Genomic DNA, 16,581 nt, shown 5'->3' with positions numbered 1-16,581 from the left:
GAGATAAGAGTCTCAACAGACTTTCCTACTCGGGCTGGCTTCAAAACACAATCCTCAGATCTCAGCCTCCTGAGTAGCTAGGATTACAGACGTGAGCCACTAGTGCCGGGCCAGATAGCTTATTCTAGTGGCCTCCAGCCTGGGGTTTCTGGGGGTCTTCAAGGCCTCTCAGGATTGGGGCTCTGAGCTAACTGGGGCAGAAAATTCATGAGACTCCATCTCAATAGAAAGAAAAACGTTGGGTGTGGTGGTGCATGCCTACAGTCTATGCCAGGAAGCATAGACAGGGGAATCACTGTCCAGGCTGCCCCAGGGCAAAAAAATACACATACCATCCATCCCTACACACACACACACACACACACACACACACACACACACACACACACACACACACACACACACACACACACACACACATTATATACACACACATGCATCCATAAAAGGGAGATGCTAGCTCCAAAACAACCAGAACAGAGCTGGGGTGTGGCTCAAGTGGTAGAGCACCTGCCTAGCCAGAGGCGGCCCTGGGTTCAAATCTCAGTACTGCAAAATGGCTTCTCAGGTTTCTGAATCCCAGATGATCCCCCCTCCCCAGACCCTCCCTGCCCTGGCCTAGGACAGGCCTGGGAAGGCATCCGAGCTGGGGTTCAAGGACCGCTTGGACGGCAGCTAGCTGCTTTGGGGTGAGTGAGGAGTGCCCGTCCCTCACGTGGGGGGGACCTGACCCCAGGCCTGCAGGTGCCCTGCTGGGGTGTCCTCCGGGCCTGGCTGGAGCCCCAAAGCTGTCCAGCGCCCAGCGGGTGGCATTGCACATGCCAGCCGTGTCCCCGCCCAGCCCGGGCTCTGCGCCTGCTCCGTGAGGAGCCCTGGGCGCCCAGACGGGCCTGGGGCCCCGGGGGTCCTGGGTGGGCAAGGGGTCCACACCCACCGCGGGTCGCTCCTGGGTGACTGGGCGTGGGGCAGGTGCTCAGGCGTGCGTGCGTGTGTGTGTGTGTGTGTGTGTGTGTGTGTGTGTGTGTGTGTGTGTGTGTACACAGGTTTTCACAAGACCAATGCTTCTTACAGTGCAAAAATAGGACTTTTTGGCAGTACTGGAGTTTGAACCCGGGCCTTGCGCTTGGTTGGCAGACATTTCACCTCCATCCCCAGCCCTTTGTTGCTTTATTTTTCAGATAAGGTCCCACTATTTTTTGCCTAAGAATGGCCTCAGATAGATAGTCTCCTACCTAAGGCCTTCTGCATGACTGAGGTTCCAGCTTACTTGTTGAGATGAGGTTTTGGTGACTATTTGTCCAGGCTAGGCCTCCCAGTCCTTCTTATCCTCCCAAATGCTGCCCTCGACCACCAACCACCACCACCACCACCACACCCAGCCATGATCTTTTTCACAGGGGAGGAGAAGGGTTTGAACTCAGAACACTGTGCTGGCTAGACAAGCGCTCCGCTGCTGAGCCAGGTGCCCGGCTTGTGTGAGCTTGCTGTTTGTGAGATGGGTCCTGCTTCCCACCCCGGGGCAAGCCAGGACCTCTGTCAGTCTGTCTGTCTGTCTCTCTCAGGCTTCCTGTCACAGATGGAGCTGATAGGTACAAACCACCAGCTTCTTCTATTGAGATGGACTCTCTTAGACATTTCTATCCGGATTGGCCTTGAATCTCAGTCCTCCTAAGCTCAGTTTCCCCAGTAGCAACTATTACAGACGTGGCCACCAATGCCCAGGTTTGTCTGTATTTGGTTTTTGTTTGTTTTTTTGGGGGTCCGGTCATGGGGCCTGAGCTCTGGGCCTGCGCGCTGTCCCTCAGCTCTTCAGCTAAAGGCTGGCGCTCTACCACTTGAGCCACAGCACCACTTCCGGATTTTTTTTATGTGGTGTTGAGGAATCGAACCCAGGGCCTCATGCATGCAAGGCAAGTGCTCTACCACTGAGCCACCTTCCCAGCCCCTGTATTTGTTTTTAAGGAGGTTTGAACACCTGTCTCTCAGCCCCTCCCCATGCCGAGCCCCCAGATGCGTGTGTAAACGGACCCACAGCATCACCAGGCACAGGTTCATGGTCTTCTAGAGCTTTCCATCTACAGAATCCTACCTGCAACACAGCCAGACATTCATTCAACATAAACAAAACCCTGCAGCCGGGAGCAGCGGCTCGTGAATGACCCTTATCTCCAGTTAGCCCCCAAAAGCCGGAAGGGGAGCTGTGGCTGAAGTGGTAGAGCACCAGCAGAGCCCGACTCCTGAGTTCAAGCCCCAAGGTTGACACATGTACACACACACAAAGATGCAAACTCTAACCCCTCTGCCAGGGGGTGGCCCAGGCAGGGTGAACTGACCCTTCAGCCTCCCGCTGTGCGTCTGGAGAACAGTGGTCCCCTTGGACTGTTCTAGTAAGGTCACGAGCACCCTGGGAGGTGCACCCAAAGGTTGGACTCCACTGAACCCACATGGCGTGGGGCTCTGCTTGGTACCCAGTGAAGTAGAAGAAAAGCCAAGGGCGGCTCCCAAGGTCACTGGGGGGGTGCCAGCCCCTCTTTTCCCACTGGGATCCCTGGGTCCTAACCCCGGCCTCCCCAAGACACCTGCCATGCCACCCCACCCCCACTCCACCCCGAGCCAGGGCCAAAGGCAGAGGAGCAAGCAATGATCCCTCAGGGGGCGGGCGGGCCGCCAGCCTTTCCCCAGCGGGACCGGTGGGCGGGGGCGGACCGTGGTGAGAGGGACACCAGGTGAGAGGGACACCAGGTGAGAGAGACGGACACCAGGTGAGACGGACACCAGGTGAGACAGACACCAGGTGAGACAGACACCAGGTGAGACGGACACCAGGTGAGACAGACACCAGGTGAGACGGACACCAGGTGAGACGGACACCAGGCCACCCCGGCTCCGGCCTGAGCTGCGCAGCTTCCTTCCGTGCAGAGGCCGCAGAGCCAGGCCAGATGCGGCTCGCCTGGTGGTTTTCCTGGAAGACGTGGGAGGGGGCAGGCAGGACTCCACCGATGGACGGGGAGTGGGGGTGCCCTGCGAGGGGGTGCTCAGACGGGAGGCTCAACGCCTCTCAGGAGGCAAAGATTGGGAGGATCACAGTTTAAGGCCAAGTTGGGCAAAAAGTGAGACCTGACCTCCTGCAGCAAGCCAGGCAGGGTGGCTCACACGTGCAATCCAGGTACCGGGAGGATGAGGGTTTGAGACCAGTCCCAGAAAAAACGCAGGACCCTATCCAAAACTGAGAGAAAGAGTTGGGCTGAGGCGTGGCTTTGTGGTAGAACACCTGTGCAGCAAGTACAAGGCCCTGAGGTTAAGCCCCAGTATCGCCCCCCTCAAAAAAATGGAGAGTTTTTGTGTTTTGTTTTTAATTGGTGCTGATCCTGGGCTTGAACTCAGGGCCTGGCGCTGTACCCTTCGCTTTTTTTTTTTGCTCAAGGCTGGCATTCTACCTCTTGAGCCACAACTCTATTTCCGCCTTTTTTCTGTTGAATGGGACTCAAGAGTCTCACGGCCTTTCCTGCCCAGGCTGGCTTTGAACCTCAATCCTCAGACCGCAGCTTCCTGAGTAGCTAGGATGGCAGGCGGGGGCCAGCGCTTGGCTGAGTTGAGTTCTGGCTCTGCTTTGTGGCAGGCGTGGCTCCCTTTGCCTCAGTCTCTGTCTGAAGTGCGCCCAGCACATGTTGGCCACCACACACAGAGCGGGGGCCAGCGCTTGGCTGAGTTGAGTTCTGGCTCTGCTTTGTGGCAGGCGTGGCTCCCTTTGCCTCAGTCTCTGTCTGAAGTGCGCCCAGCACATGTTGGCCACCACACACAGAGCTGGTGCCGGGCGCTGGGCAGAGACCAGCCCGGCCCCAGCGGGAGGAGCAGACGGCTGATGCAGGGAAGAGGACACGCTCCCTGTCAACACGCCCAGCCAGAAGGTCCAGGCAGCACTGCAGACCCCTCTCCCCCCCTCTGCCCGCCAGCTTCCATCCTTGCCCGCCTGGGCCTTGCTAGGCACAGGGCCTGTATCCCTTGTGCAACCCCGTACCTCAGTTTCCTCAGTGGCAAAATTCAGCCACCTTCTAGGGGTTGTTTGGGGAAGACTCCAGAGACTGCTGTAAAGTGGGGAGACTACAAGAGATGGAGCCCGGGCGGCTCAGGCTGCAGCCGCCCCCACCATGCGCAGGGTCCAGAGCAGAGGCCCCGAGCCCTGCCTCCTGCGGCCGGGCGTGGGGCTGCACGGCTCCTGTCTGCACCCGGACTGAGCGTGGGGTCAGAGACCCAGAGCTGCAGACCTGCTGGCATCCGCCAAGGGCTGGGTGAGGTCTGGAGTTCGAGGCCTCAGCTCCAGCCCAGGCAAGGCAGCAGTGACCAGAGCTGGCTCAGGTCACAGGGACCAGGCGGTCACCCCAAGGGGGTGGGCACTCAGTCTCAGCCCGTCCACAGGGAGCCTAGAGCTCGGCCAGGACATCTCCGCTCCTGGCTTGGGTTGAGACTATCAGCTCAGCACTGGGCATTGGGGGGGTGTCAACAAGCCCCTCCCCCACGCTCCCCACCCTCGCTTAACAGATGGAGAAACTGAGGCTTGGTGCAGGTCCAGCACCCCTCCCACCCCGCATCTCTGGGTACCCAGGCGGGAGGAAGAACAGCCAGAAAGGAGCTGGGGGAGGAAGGTGGGGGGTAGGGTAGGCCTCATCAGGAGGCCAATTTCTCAGGGGGTTCGGGGCCCCAGGCAGTACCCCTCCTTCCCTCCCTCCCTCCCTCTCTCCTCCCAGGTAGGACCGCCCCAGGGCCACCCAATCGGAGACACTCCCAAGCGGAGGGCAGCGGTGGGTTTGCAGGGGCCCTGGGGGGGGACCCCGGGGACCTGCCCCCCCCGGCACCCCGCCCCCCCCCCCCCCGCCCAGCCTCATCAGCACTGACCCCGTTGTCTCCCCTCGCTTTCGGATGGCTCCAGAATTTAAAGGTTAAACCCTAACCTTCTCTCTGCAGTTTCTCCCGGCTTTGCCCACCCAGCGCCAGTGGCTGGTAATTATATGCATCTCCGAGCAGCCAATCAGCTGTCAGGCTGACAGATACTGATCTTTCCGTTTTATTTTTAGCTCTGTGCTTCCCCCTCTAGTTGCAAAAAAAAATTCTGTTTGTTGTGCAGCCAGGCTCTCATCTCTGCCAGCCAGGCGGGAGCGAGCATCCCTGCCTGAGAAAGGGGGCGCAAAATGTCCCTGCTGCCCCCCAAGCTGCAGCCCGCCTGTGCAGGAGCAACCCCCCCACCCCCACCCCCCCACCCCCGTGCATGGCTCCGGAGGCCCAGCAGAGGAGGGGGGCTGTCCTTGGTCCTGGGGTGAGGGCACCCAGGAGGGAGAGGAATCCACCTGAGGCTGGAGGACAGGAGGGGGGCGGACACACAGAGGCTGAGGTGGACTCCCCTGCTCATTATCCCCAGAGCTGGAGGAAGGGGGCAGAGGTCTGCTAGCCGGCACTGGAGGGGAGTCAAGAGAGGGGACTCCAGCCCTAGCCAGTGGAGACCCTACTCCCAAGCCTGGTGCAGAGCTATTGACTACCCTTGGGAGTCCTTCTGTGGATCAATCCAGAAGGTTCTGCAGGCCTTCCTGCAGGTCCCTGCTCACAGGGCTGATGCAGGAGAGTGGGGGCCAACACTGAGCAGCCCCGATGCCCAAAGTGCCTTTGCACCCATGGTGCATAACGGTTTGCAGAGCTTCCCTTGTTCCAATGACCTCTGCTCCGCCTCCATAGAGAGTCCCCAAAGAAGGGCAGCAGAGGCAGCCAGGCCTGGCCAGGGTGAGGATCCCCCTCTTCCTTGGTTGGCTGGGGGCTGGAGGGGCAGTGACACGGCCCGGTCAGTGCCTAGGGCTCAGGACTGCTATTCACCAGCTCTGAGACTAGGATCAAACGGCCAGAGTGTGCAGAACCTCTGTCCCCATCTGGAAAGTGGGTCCCTCCTCTACATCCATCCTGCGTATGCAGACACACACTCATGTGCGTGCACGCGCGCGCACACACAAAGGCTCCAGTGAGTGGTCACCCTGGATAGGTGTGCACCCAGGCCTGGTGCTCTGTGGGAAAATATTAGCCCCTCTGTTTGGCAGATGGGGAAACTGAGGTTCCTGTGTCTCATGGTTTGCAGAAGTGGGGCTAGAACCCCCTCCCTCTCTTTTTGGCTTTCTTCTTTCCTGACACCACAGATGGTGTGTGGAGGAGAAAAAAAAAAAAGCAGAGGGAGAGCCGGGAGAAGGGAATTAGGAGACCCAGGGAGAGGGGGGAGGCAGAGGCTGGTGATCAATTACTTGGGCTATAAATTTCTGCTGTTTTGCAAAGTGAGCACACAATCTCCAAGCAGCAGAGCTCGCCGGGTATGCTCAGGAGAAACCCTACAGATCCCAGCCAGCAGCAAGCCGCCACCGCTGCTGCTTTTGATGCTGGGAAGCAGAATGGGAGGGAATGGGCTCCAGGCTGGGTGTCTTGGAGGGCCAGGACTGATGGGGGTACAAAGGGGGAGGGAGGCCCCATTTTCAGGGGGCCGCTGGAAGGGTGGGGCGGGAAGGCTCATCTCCACTGGGGATGGATGGGAGACCAGGCCTGGATCCCCACTGACCCCAGTGTACCTCCCACCTCTTCTTCTCCCAGGGTGAGTGGGAGGGATTAGTGGGATCTACACCAACTGCTACGGTAGCATCAAACACAAGCTAGCTTCTTAACCCCAAAATTACCAAGAGCCAAAGGGTTTGGGAACTGGTAGTTTGGAGATGGATTTAATTATTTAAATTTCCTGCTAGGAAATAGAGTCATATTATTAATAATAATACTGCTGACCTCTGAACCCTGAGCTTCTGGACCCCAGAAAATGGCCATATAAATGGGAGGCAACAGAATTATAGAAGAAAGTGTGAAGCTGGTGCTGTGGCTCACGCTTGTGATCCTAGCTGCTCAAGAGGCTGAGATTTGAAGATTGTGGTTTGTAGCCAGCCAGGACAAAAATGTCTGAAGCTGGGTGCCGGTGGCTCACACCTGTAATCCTAGCTACTCAGGAGGCTGAGCTCTGAGGATCACTGTTCAAAGCCAGCCCAGACAGGAAAGTCTGTGAGACTCTTATCGCCAATAAATCACCAGAATACCAGAAGTGGCGATGTGGCTCAAGTGGTAGAGCGCTAGCCTTGAGTTGAAGAGCTCAGGGACAGCGCCCAGGCCCAGAGTTCAATACCTATGATTGACAAAAATAAAGTCTGAGAGACTCATCTTCAATTAACTAGCAAAAGCCTTGAGCAGAAAAGCTCAGGGACAGTACCCAGGCCTTGAGTTCAAGTCCCAGGTCCTACACACCACACATAAAGTATATGTCCAGATAAACGTGTAATTCCTAGGGCTGGGAATGTGGCTCAGTGGTAGAGTGCTTGCCTAGCATGCATGAAGCTCTGGGGTTGATTACTCAGTGCGACATAAACAGAAAAAGTTGGAAGTGGAGCTGTGGCTCAAGTGGTGGAGTTCTAGACATGAACAAAAGAAGCTAAGGGACAGCGCCAGGCCCTGAGTTCAAGCCCCAGGACTGGCAAAAAAAGAAAAAAATAAGGATAATTCCTGTAGATACAATCCATTCAGCCCCTTGGGGGCCCTGTTCTGATCATCTTTGGGGCCTTCTACTCTGCAATGATCTCAGCAGGGGGACAGTGGAAAACAGTAGGGAGGGATGTTTACTTCCGGACTACAAGGGGCCAGGGTGGGGCTGCCATCCCTCCAGCTCACAGCTCATTGGCCAGAATCAGCCACGCCCAGCTGCAAAAGAGTCTGGGAAATGTAGTCCAGCTGCACGATCACAGAGAATGTCCTGAACCAGGGCTTAATGAATAGGTGAATGCAGGTAGAGCCATCTCTGCCACTGACTCTGTTCTCTCCAGATGGAGGAGAAAATGCTAGCAAAGCAGTCTGGTCAGATCAGACCCAACTGCTAAGCTGTGTGCCAGGTCTAGTGACCTGTTCCCAATGCTCAGGGGTCAACATAGATGTCCAAAGGCTAGCCCTCTTCCAGGAACTGGAACTCAAGGGCTAAGGGCTTGGTATGCAGCCCTGGTCTTCAAGCCCCTACTACTACAGCATGAGGTAAAACCAAAGCAACTCTTTTCCAGATGTCTGGGATCAGGCAGATGAGGCCCCATGTAACCCTCTGCAGAAGACACACCGGACCAAGTCAGCTGTGCTGGCTGACACAGCCAGGGGGCCCTGGGGTGTCATCTCTATCACAAGCTCAGATGTGCAGCTAGGGGAACTGAGGCCCAGAGACAGGCCATCTTGTCTAGGGTGACACAGTGGGTTGAGGCGGATTGGCATCGAGTCTAGCCAATCAGGTGTCTGTGGTTGTAGGCTGTTGAGGGGACTGTTCTCCTTGAACAGGGAACAGCGGGAGAGGAAGCTCAAGGTAAAACAACAACAACACACACACATATATACACACACCAGGACACTGGACGGACCCCAGCCAGGGCCCAACCAGAGTGGGGTACTCAGTGAGCCAGCCCCTTTCGGGAGGAGGCTGGGACCATGTTGAAGCTACTGGTCCATCCCTTGGCAGCAAGGATGGCATCTAGACTGACAGCCCACCCCAGGCTGCTGACAGGGAGCAGTCCCGCAAAGCACTGGGGTGGGGGCTCCTGCCAGAAAGGGGAGACATGGGTGCTGGCTGGATAGCCAAAACAGCAGATGTCGGCTCTGGCCTCCTGCACCAGAGTTGTGCAATCAAAACAGAACATCCAGGGCTGCTGTCCTGCAGCCCAGCGCTGTGGCCTAACCTGGGAACCCAGCCGGGAGTCCAGGCAAACCGAGGCTCCTGCCTAACCCGCTCTGCCAACCTGCAACCCAGGTCCTGGGTTCCGGTGCTCCCAGGGGAGTGGCTGCCCCTGAGGACAGTGGGGACAACTAGTGCCCCACTCTGGGAGGGACACACAGCTGGAGGAGGAGCTGGGCCCAGGCAAAGCGTCCAGGCGGGAACTTAGTACTGGGGTCTGGGGATCCCAGGGGCTGGAAGGGCTGCTCTCCTCACCAAGCCCTAGCAGGGGCCAGAGGCTGAAATGTGCCCAGTGTCTGAGGGGCAATGATCTGGACGTCTTCCAGGAGGAGGTGCAGTAGGACGGCCAGCTTCCCACGTAACAGGAGAATGCAGCCCCCCACCTCCATCCCACCCCATGCCCTGACCTAATCAAAACTGGGATCAAAGGCTGGGGGGGGGTGTCGGTAGCTCTCACCTGTAATCCTAGATACTAAGGAAGCTGAGATCTGAGGACTACAGTTTGAGGCCAGCCTGGGTAGGAAAGTCCATGAGCTCTTATGTCCAATTAACCAGCCAAAAGCCTGAGGTGGAGGCGTGGCTCAAGTGTTAGAGTGCTTGCCTTAAGAGAAAAAGCTCAAGTAGCACCCAAGTCTTGAACTCAAGTACCAGAATATATGTGCACGCACACACACACACACACACACACACACACACACACACACACACACACACACACACACACACACACACAATCAGTGGACTCTGAGAAGGGGAGATGGCTCTGGAAATCTGGGTGGGCCTGGCTCCCTCAGTCCAAAGGCTTTATGTTCAGGATAGGGACTCCTCTAAATTTCTGGGGCCTCTTAGACTGGCCCCTCGGATCCTGGCTTGCCTGCCCAGCCACCGTGGCACTAGGCAACCCTGTCCACAGGCCTGCAGAGTAGAGCTCTGTGGGAAGAGCACAGAGATGTGCTAGAAGGTTCTGCGGCTTTTCCCTGATAAGGGGATGCACACCTGTACACAGTCACTCTAATCAGGTCATGTCTTCACTCCGGTGGGGGGTGGGGAGCGAGGACAGGGCTGTGGCCCCCTAGGAGCTGGGTCAGAGCCCTGGGGCAGGCGCAGCCTGGTCTGTACGCTGCCCTTTGCCCCCCAGCCCTGTTCTGCAGTCCTGGGGTAGCAGACACCCGCATGGAGGTCTGGACTACAGGAATGAGGCTGGTGACTTGGTTGGTCCCCAGTGGAGGAGGCTGAGTTGCTCACTTGTCTTGGACAGCTGAGATGCACCCTGAGCTCCTGCACCCCATCTCAACTAAGGCACCGGGTGACTGTCAGACCCCTGAGCTAGCGGGGAAGGGAGGCTGGGAAGGAACTCCCCACTCATCAGCACAGAGGCCCAGTCCTACGCAGCTGATCAGCCCTAGGGCCTGGTCCTCAATCTTCCCCAAGGGCCAGGCTCCCTAGAACTGAAGGCCTAGAACTCCTGTCCATTTGTCATCTTAATACTAAACCTGTTCAAAGGAGAGAGCAGGTAGAGGCTCAGCGGAAGCCTCCAGTCCACTGTGTGTGATGGGCTATGCTCGGTGCCCTGTCCCATTGGGAGAGGGCAGGGGTGGGCAGGGGAGGGGGCTGCGGGGCTGGGGGCGGATATCTACTCAGCTCACTGCAGTCCAGCTCTACTGAGCAGATTTGGGGCTGTAATTACCTTCCCATGAGGCTCCATGGCTGGCAGGGGTGGGGCTGGTGGCCCTAGATGTCCTCTAGCTCCACCCTCCAAACCATCCCAGGCCACACCCACTTCTAATTCTCCCTCAGCCTCTACCTCCCTCTACTCTTTTAGGCTCCTCCCACTCCTGTCCCCACACGCCTCGCCCCCACCACCCTACATGCTCTGCCCATCAATCTTCTTTTAGTGAAGTGTCCTTGGCAAACTTGTCAAGCATCAAATCCTACATCAGTGGTCCCTCTGGCCTCTGTTCTTGGTCCTTCCTCTTTGGTCCTGGGACCTCAACCCCCAACTCCCATTATCAAACCTGTTTTTTGCTTTTGTTTTGAGCTGGTCCTGGGCTTGAACTCAGACCCTGGGTACTGTCCCTGAGCTTTTTTTTTCCCTCAAGACTAGCACTCTACCACTTAAGTCACATCGCCAAAGCCCAGATTTCACAGAGCATCTTTTTTTTTTTTGGGGGGGGGGGTCTGGTCATGGGACCTGAACTCTGGGCCTGGGAGCTGTCTCTCAGCTCTTCAGCTCAAGCTGAAGAGCCACAGCTCTCGCCGGGCGCTGGTGGCTCACGCCTGTAATCCTAGCTACTCAGGAGGCTGAGATCTGAGGATCGCGGTTCAAAGCCAGCCCGGGCAGGAGAGACCGTGAGACTCCTATCTCCAATAAACCACCAGAAAACCGGAAGTGGCGCTGTAGCTCAAGTGGTAGAGCGCTCGCCTTGAGCTGAAGAGCTGAGGGACAGCGCCCAGGCCCAGAGTTCAAGCCCCACGACCGACAAAAAAAAAAAAAAAAAAAAAAAAAAAAAAAAAAAAAGAGCCACAGCTCTCCTTCTGGCTTTTTGCTGGTTAATTGGAAATAAGAGTCTCATGAACCTTTCTGTACAGGTCGACATCAAACTGCAATCCTCAGATCTGTCTCCTGAGAAGCTGGGATTACAAGCACGAGCCACTGATATCAGGTTGGATAATTTATTTTTCCTAAGAGATATAAAAAGTGGGTCAGTAAAAGGGGATTTCAAGATATAGTGACCAGAAACCTAATTATTATTTTTTAATCAAGAAAGACATGTAGCTCCAAGAACGATAAATACAAAGAGAACCATACCTGGATGCATCACAATAAAACTGCTGAAAACCAAACAAAGAACATCTTGAAAACAGCCAGAGGGAAAAACGACACCTTAGCTTACAGAGAAACCGTGACTTAGATGGTTTACAGACATTGTCATCCTAACTATGGATGTGAGGAGAAAGTGGAACATCAAAATTGGGGTGGGGGGAGGGGAAATGGCTGCAGAGACTGTGGGGAGCTTTGACACCCACCCTCTCAAGGCTGTAACCGAGTCCTTCTCCCCTCCTTTAGTCCTATCAAGATGTCTATCACCAAGCAGCAGTCCCTGTGGTGTCTGATTACACTCTCAGCCACTGATAAGGAAGGAACCTGCCTCTTCCCCTTGAAAACCAGAGCCAGGACTCCACTGGTACCCTGACTCCACCCCTCATGACCCCAATCCTATGACTCCCCTGCCCCTCCATGACCCCCCTGGCCCCCATGACACCCCCTGATCTCCACCCCTTATGACACCCCTCCCTCTCATGACACCCCTTCCGCTCATGATACCCCTGTCCAGAGAGGGAACCACGTTGGCCCGTCACCCCTAATAGGGGCCCAACAGGCAGGGACAGTGCCTCCTTTCTTCACTCAGGATCCACAAATGCTGCATGGAGCCCATGGCTTTGAATTCCACCTTCTGGAATCATACTTCGGGGAAACACACAGATTGAGATCCATGCCCCCAGAACACCAAACCTAAAGTGTCCCAAATACAACGGAAAATCGCTGACCACCTGTATACCCAGGGACACCTCAGCAGGACGAGGAAGGATGGCAGATGCCGGCACAGGATGCCATCATGCTGGGAAATCCTGACCCTCCATCTCAGGGCCCTTGGTCTCACAGGGACTGCATACAGCTGATGGGCAGTCACACACGGATATCTCCCATACCCATGGGGGCAACGACTCTCAGCAAGGCAATGGAAGTTAGAAATGAGAAATGGAGGGATGCTCAGGAAATGAAGATACAACCACTAAAGTTCACAATGGCATGTGCAGCAGAATGGAAGAACAGGGGGAGCGTTGGTGAACTAGACAGTGGACAATGGAAGTCATCCAGCCATCTGACAGAAAGGAAGGAGGGAGAGAGCCAGGGAGCAGTGAGATGCTAAAGAAGGCTCCAGCACCAGTGTGTGTGGGCTCCCCCAAGGAGGGGGAGAGGGGAAGAAGAAGGGAGGGAAGGAGAGAAGGAGATGGGTGGGGAGAGGGTAGCACTTCCTAAATAGGCAGAAGATACAGTCCTGCAGAATTAAGATCTGAGCAGACGGGAGACAGGATCAACCTCCTGGAAACCATGCCAACTCGTACCATAAAACTGAAGAAGGGGTTGAGGGTTGGAGGAATGGCTCAGCAGTACAGGACTTACCTAGAAAGTCCAAGGCCCTAAGTTCAAATCCCAGCACCATCAAACAAACCCAAAAGATCCCTGAAGCAAACCAAACACAAACCACAAAACAACTAAAGCAAAAGCCTGGAGAGTAGCAAAGAAGGAAGCCCTGGACTACAGTCTCCATCTTGAATTGCCCAGGGTTTCTGTGACAAAGGCTTGGTCTTCACCGTGGTGCTGTTGGAGGTGACAGAAGCATTCAGATGTGGAGCCAGGCAGAGCCCACAGCACTAGGGGTGCCATACCCTGAGAGGAGCAGCTTCCTCCACTTCACGCCCCCACCATGATGAGCCGTTCTGCCGCAGGTCCAGTAGTGGGTCAACCAGCCAGGGACAGAAGCCCTCAAAATTGAACCAAGTAAACTTTTTTTTTTTTGGTGGTGCCAGGGCTAGAATTCAGTGTCTAATACTCTTGCTCAGCTTCCTTCCTTCCTTCCTTCCTTCCTTCCTTCCTTCCTTCCTTTCTTTCTTTCTTTCGTGTGTGTGTGTGTGTGTGTGTGTGTGTGTGTGTGTGTGTGTGTGTGTGTGTGTGTGTGAGTCATGGGCTTGAACTCTGGGCCTGGGCACTGTCCCTCAGCTCTTCAGCTCAAGGCTAGGGCTCTACCACTTGAGCCACAGCGCTACTTCCAGTTTTCTGGTGGTTAATTGGAGATAAGAGTCTTATGGACTTTCCTACTCATGCTGGCTTTGAACCCTGATCCTCAGATCTCAGCCTAAGAAGCTAGGATTACAGGAGTGAGCCACCAGCGACTAGCTTGCTCAGCTTTTTTGCTCATGATTGGTATTCTATCACTTGAGTCATGCCTCCAATCCAGCTTTTTTGCTGGTTAACTGGACATGGAGTCTCTCAGAATTTTCTGTTCAGACAAATCTGGAACATTGATCACTGAATCTTAAACTTTTGAGAGGTGTGAGCCACCAATGCCTGGTAGAACTCTTTCTCTGTAAGTTTGTTGCCTAGGTAGGTGGTTTGGAAAAAAAAGTGACAAGTATTGTGTCTTATTGTAAAAGGGAAAAGTTTGGACAACAGCAAGTTCCAATTTGAATAATAGCAAGAAATCATGGCAAGCCTTAGGAAGCAATGTGCCAAGCACCAGGGGCTCATACCTGTAATCATAGCCACTCAGGAGGCTGAGATCTAAGGATTGCGGTTCAAAGCTAGTCCAGACAAGAAAGCCTGTGAGACTCTTATCTCCAATTAACCACTCAAAACCAGAAGTAGAGCTGTGGCTCAAAATGGGAGAGCACTAGCCTTGAGCAGAAGAACTCAAGGACAGTGCCTAGGCCCTGAGTTCAAGCCCCATGACAAAAAAAAAAAAAAGCAATGCAACTATTCAATTACTAAAAGAAAGAAATGTCAACCCATGCTTCTCTATCCAGTAAAATATCCTTAGGAATGAAGGGAATAACAAGTCCGAGAGACTTGGGAGGGAGAGACAGAAAGGGCAACAATGCAAGCTTCCTTTTTCTTGCGTTCCATTAAGTCATGTTTGAAGTTGAAGTAAAAAAAATATCCATGTGTGATATGTTTCTCCGTCTGTGAGGAGGGACAAAAAGATTGCAAAGACAAAAAAACAACTGAAGTGTGACTTCTATCCTCACTCAGACAAATGTACTACAATAAGTCATGTGCACATGGTATATAGTCACATGTTTACATATACATACATATATATATATACACATACCACTTAAAATATTATACAAAGAGATATATTCATTAAAAATTCAAAACCCATGGGAAGTCAGAAGATAAAGGGAAGGAGAAACGAATAACAGAGAGAACAAACATAAACACAGAAAGAATTGACCTAATGCCAGGCCTAACTCGAAACACATCAGTCATCACACTAAACACAAATGGCCTAAATTCACCAGTCAAAATGCAGAGACTAGCAGGTAAACTGTTTTTGTAATGTGCCAGTAATGGAGCTTGTACTCAGAACCTGCTCTTTGGCTTTATCACTCAAGATTGGCACTCTACCATTTGAGCTACAGCTCCACTTCCAGCTTTTTGCTGGTCAACTAGTGATAATAGTCTCACAAATTTTCTGCATGTGCCATCTTTGAACCATAATCTTCAGAGTTCAGCCTTTTTAGTAGCTAGGATTACAGGCATGAGCCATCAGTGCCAAGCTCAAAGCAGCTTTCCTAAAAAGAGGACAAAAATAGTTTTATGAATTTTAAGTGGAGCAACTGTTTAGCACAAAAGCATGCTGAACTTAACAAGAAAAAGCTAAGGCAGTACGGAGAGGGAAATTTATAGCACTAAACAGAACTAGAGTAAGTATGAGCATAAGTCTCATCTACCTCAATAAAATAGAAGGGAGCAAAACAAAACATTATAAAACACAGCCGAGTACCAGTGGCTTATGCCTGTAATCCTAGCTACTCAGGAGGCTGAAATCCGAGGATTGCCATTTGAAGCCAGCCTGGGCAGGAAAGACCGTGAGACTCTTTTTCCCCAATAAGCAGAAAAAGCCAAAAGTAGTGCTATGGCTCAAGTGGTAGGCCACTAGCCTTGAGCCAGTGAAGCTCAGGGACAGTGCCGAGGCCCAGGGTTCGAGCCTCAGGACTGCCCTCCCCCCCCAAAAAAAAAAATAGGCAGAAAATAATCAACCAGCAAAATAGAGAAAAATCAGCAAGACGAAAAGCCAGTTCTTTGAAGTGATCAGCCAAATTGGGAAACATCTGGAAAGACAGAAAGTGAGAAAGGAGAGGGAAAAGACAGGGTTATTAATGTGAGAAATGGGAAGCTAACATCATGACCCTGAAGACATCAGAGAGAATAGGGAAATACCATAGATAACTCCACATGTAAATTTTACACCTTAGAGAAAACAGACAACTTCTTAGAAAGCACAAGCTATGAAAACTCACCCAATATGAAATAAATCATATGAATACTATGAGAGACTGAATTCATAGGAAAAGAAGAGAGTAACCTGGGGAGGCTGGGGGAGGAGAATTGACCATGTGAGGCCAGCATGGGAGACATGGCCAAACTCCATCTCAAAAAACAGAGACAAGAGAAGGCAGTATAGGACAGAGGAGGGGCCAGGGGAGGGAAGGGGTATGGAGAGAAGGGAACACTTCCCACTCATTTTATGAGTTCTACATTTTTGCGGTTCCAAAAGCAAGCAAGACAGTATACAACTAAAACCACCCACCAATATCCTTAATAGATATAAATGGCAATATTCTTTTTTTTTTATAAATGGCAATATTCTTAACAATATATTACAGAATAGAGTTCAGCAGTATTTGAAAGAATTATACAACACAAGAAAGCTCTTTTTGGGCTGGGAAGGTGGCTCAGTGGTAGAGTGGTTGCCTTGCATGCATGAGACCCGGGGTTCAATTCCTCAGCACCACATAAGCAAAAAGAAAAAAAAGCCAGAAGTGGTGCTGTGGCTCAAGTGGTAGAGTGCTAGCTTTGAGTTGAAGAGCTGAGGGACAGCACCCAGGCCCAGAGTTCAGGCACCATGACCAGACCAAAAAAGAAAAAAGGTTATAAAGAAAGCTCTTTTTCTGGAGTTGTATGATGCGTTTGATATTTGAAAACTATTTACTGTAACCCACACTAAAAACAAAAAAAATCACATGATCAC

Source organism: Dipodomys merriami, unplaced genomic scaffold (assembly GCF_024711535.1).
Source record: "Dipodomys merriami isolate MVZ:Mamm:240054 unplaced genomic scaffold, mDipMer1.0.p SCAF_11, whole genome shotgun sequence".
NCBI classification, from domain to species: Eukaryota; Metazoa; Chordata; class Mammalia; order Rodentia; family Heteromyidae; genus Dipodomys; species Dipodomys merriami.
The sequence above is the reverse complement of the archived record's forward strand: the minus strand, read 5'-3'. Positions refer to the sequence as shown.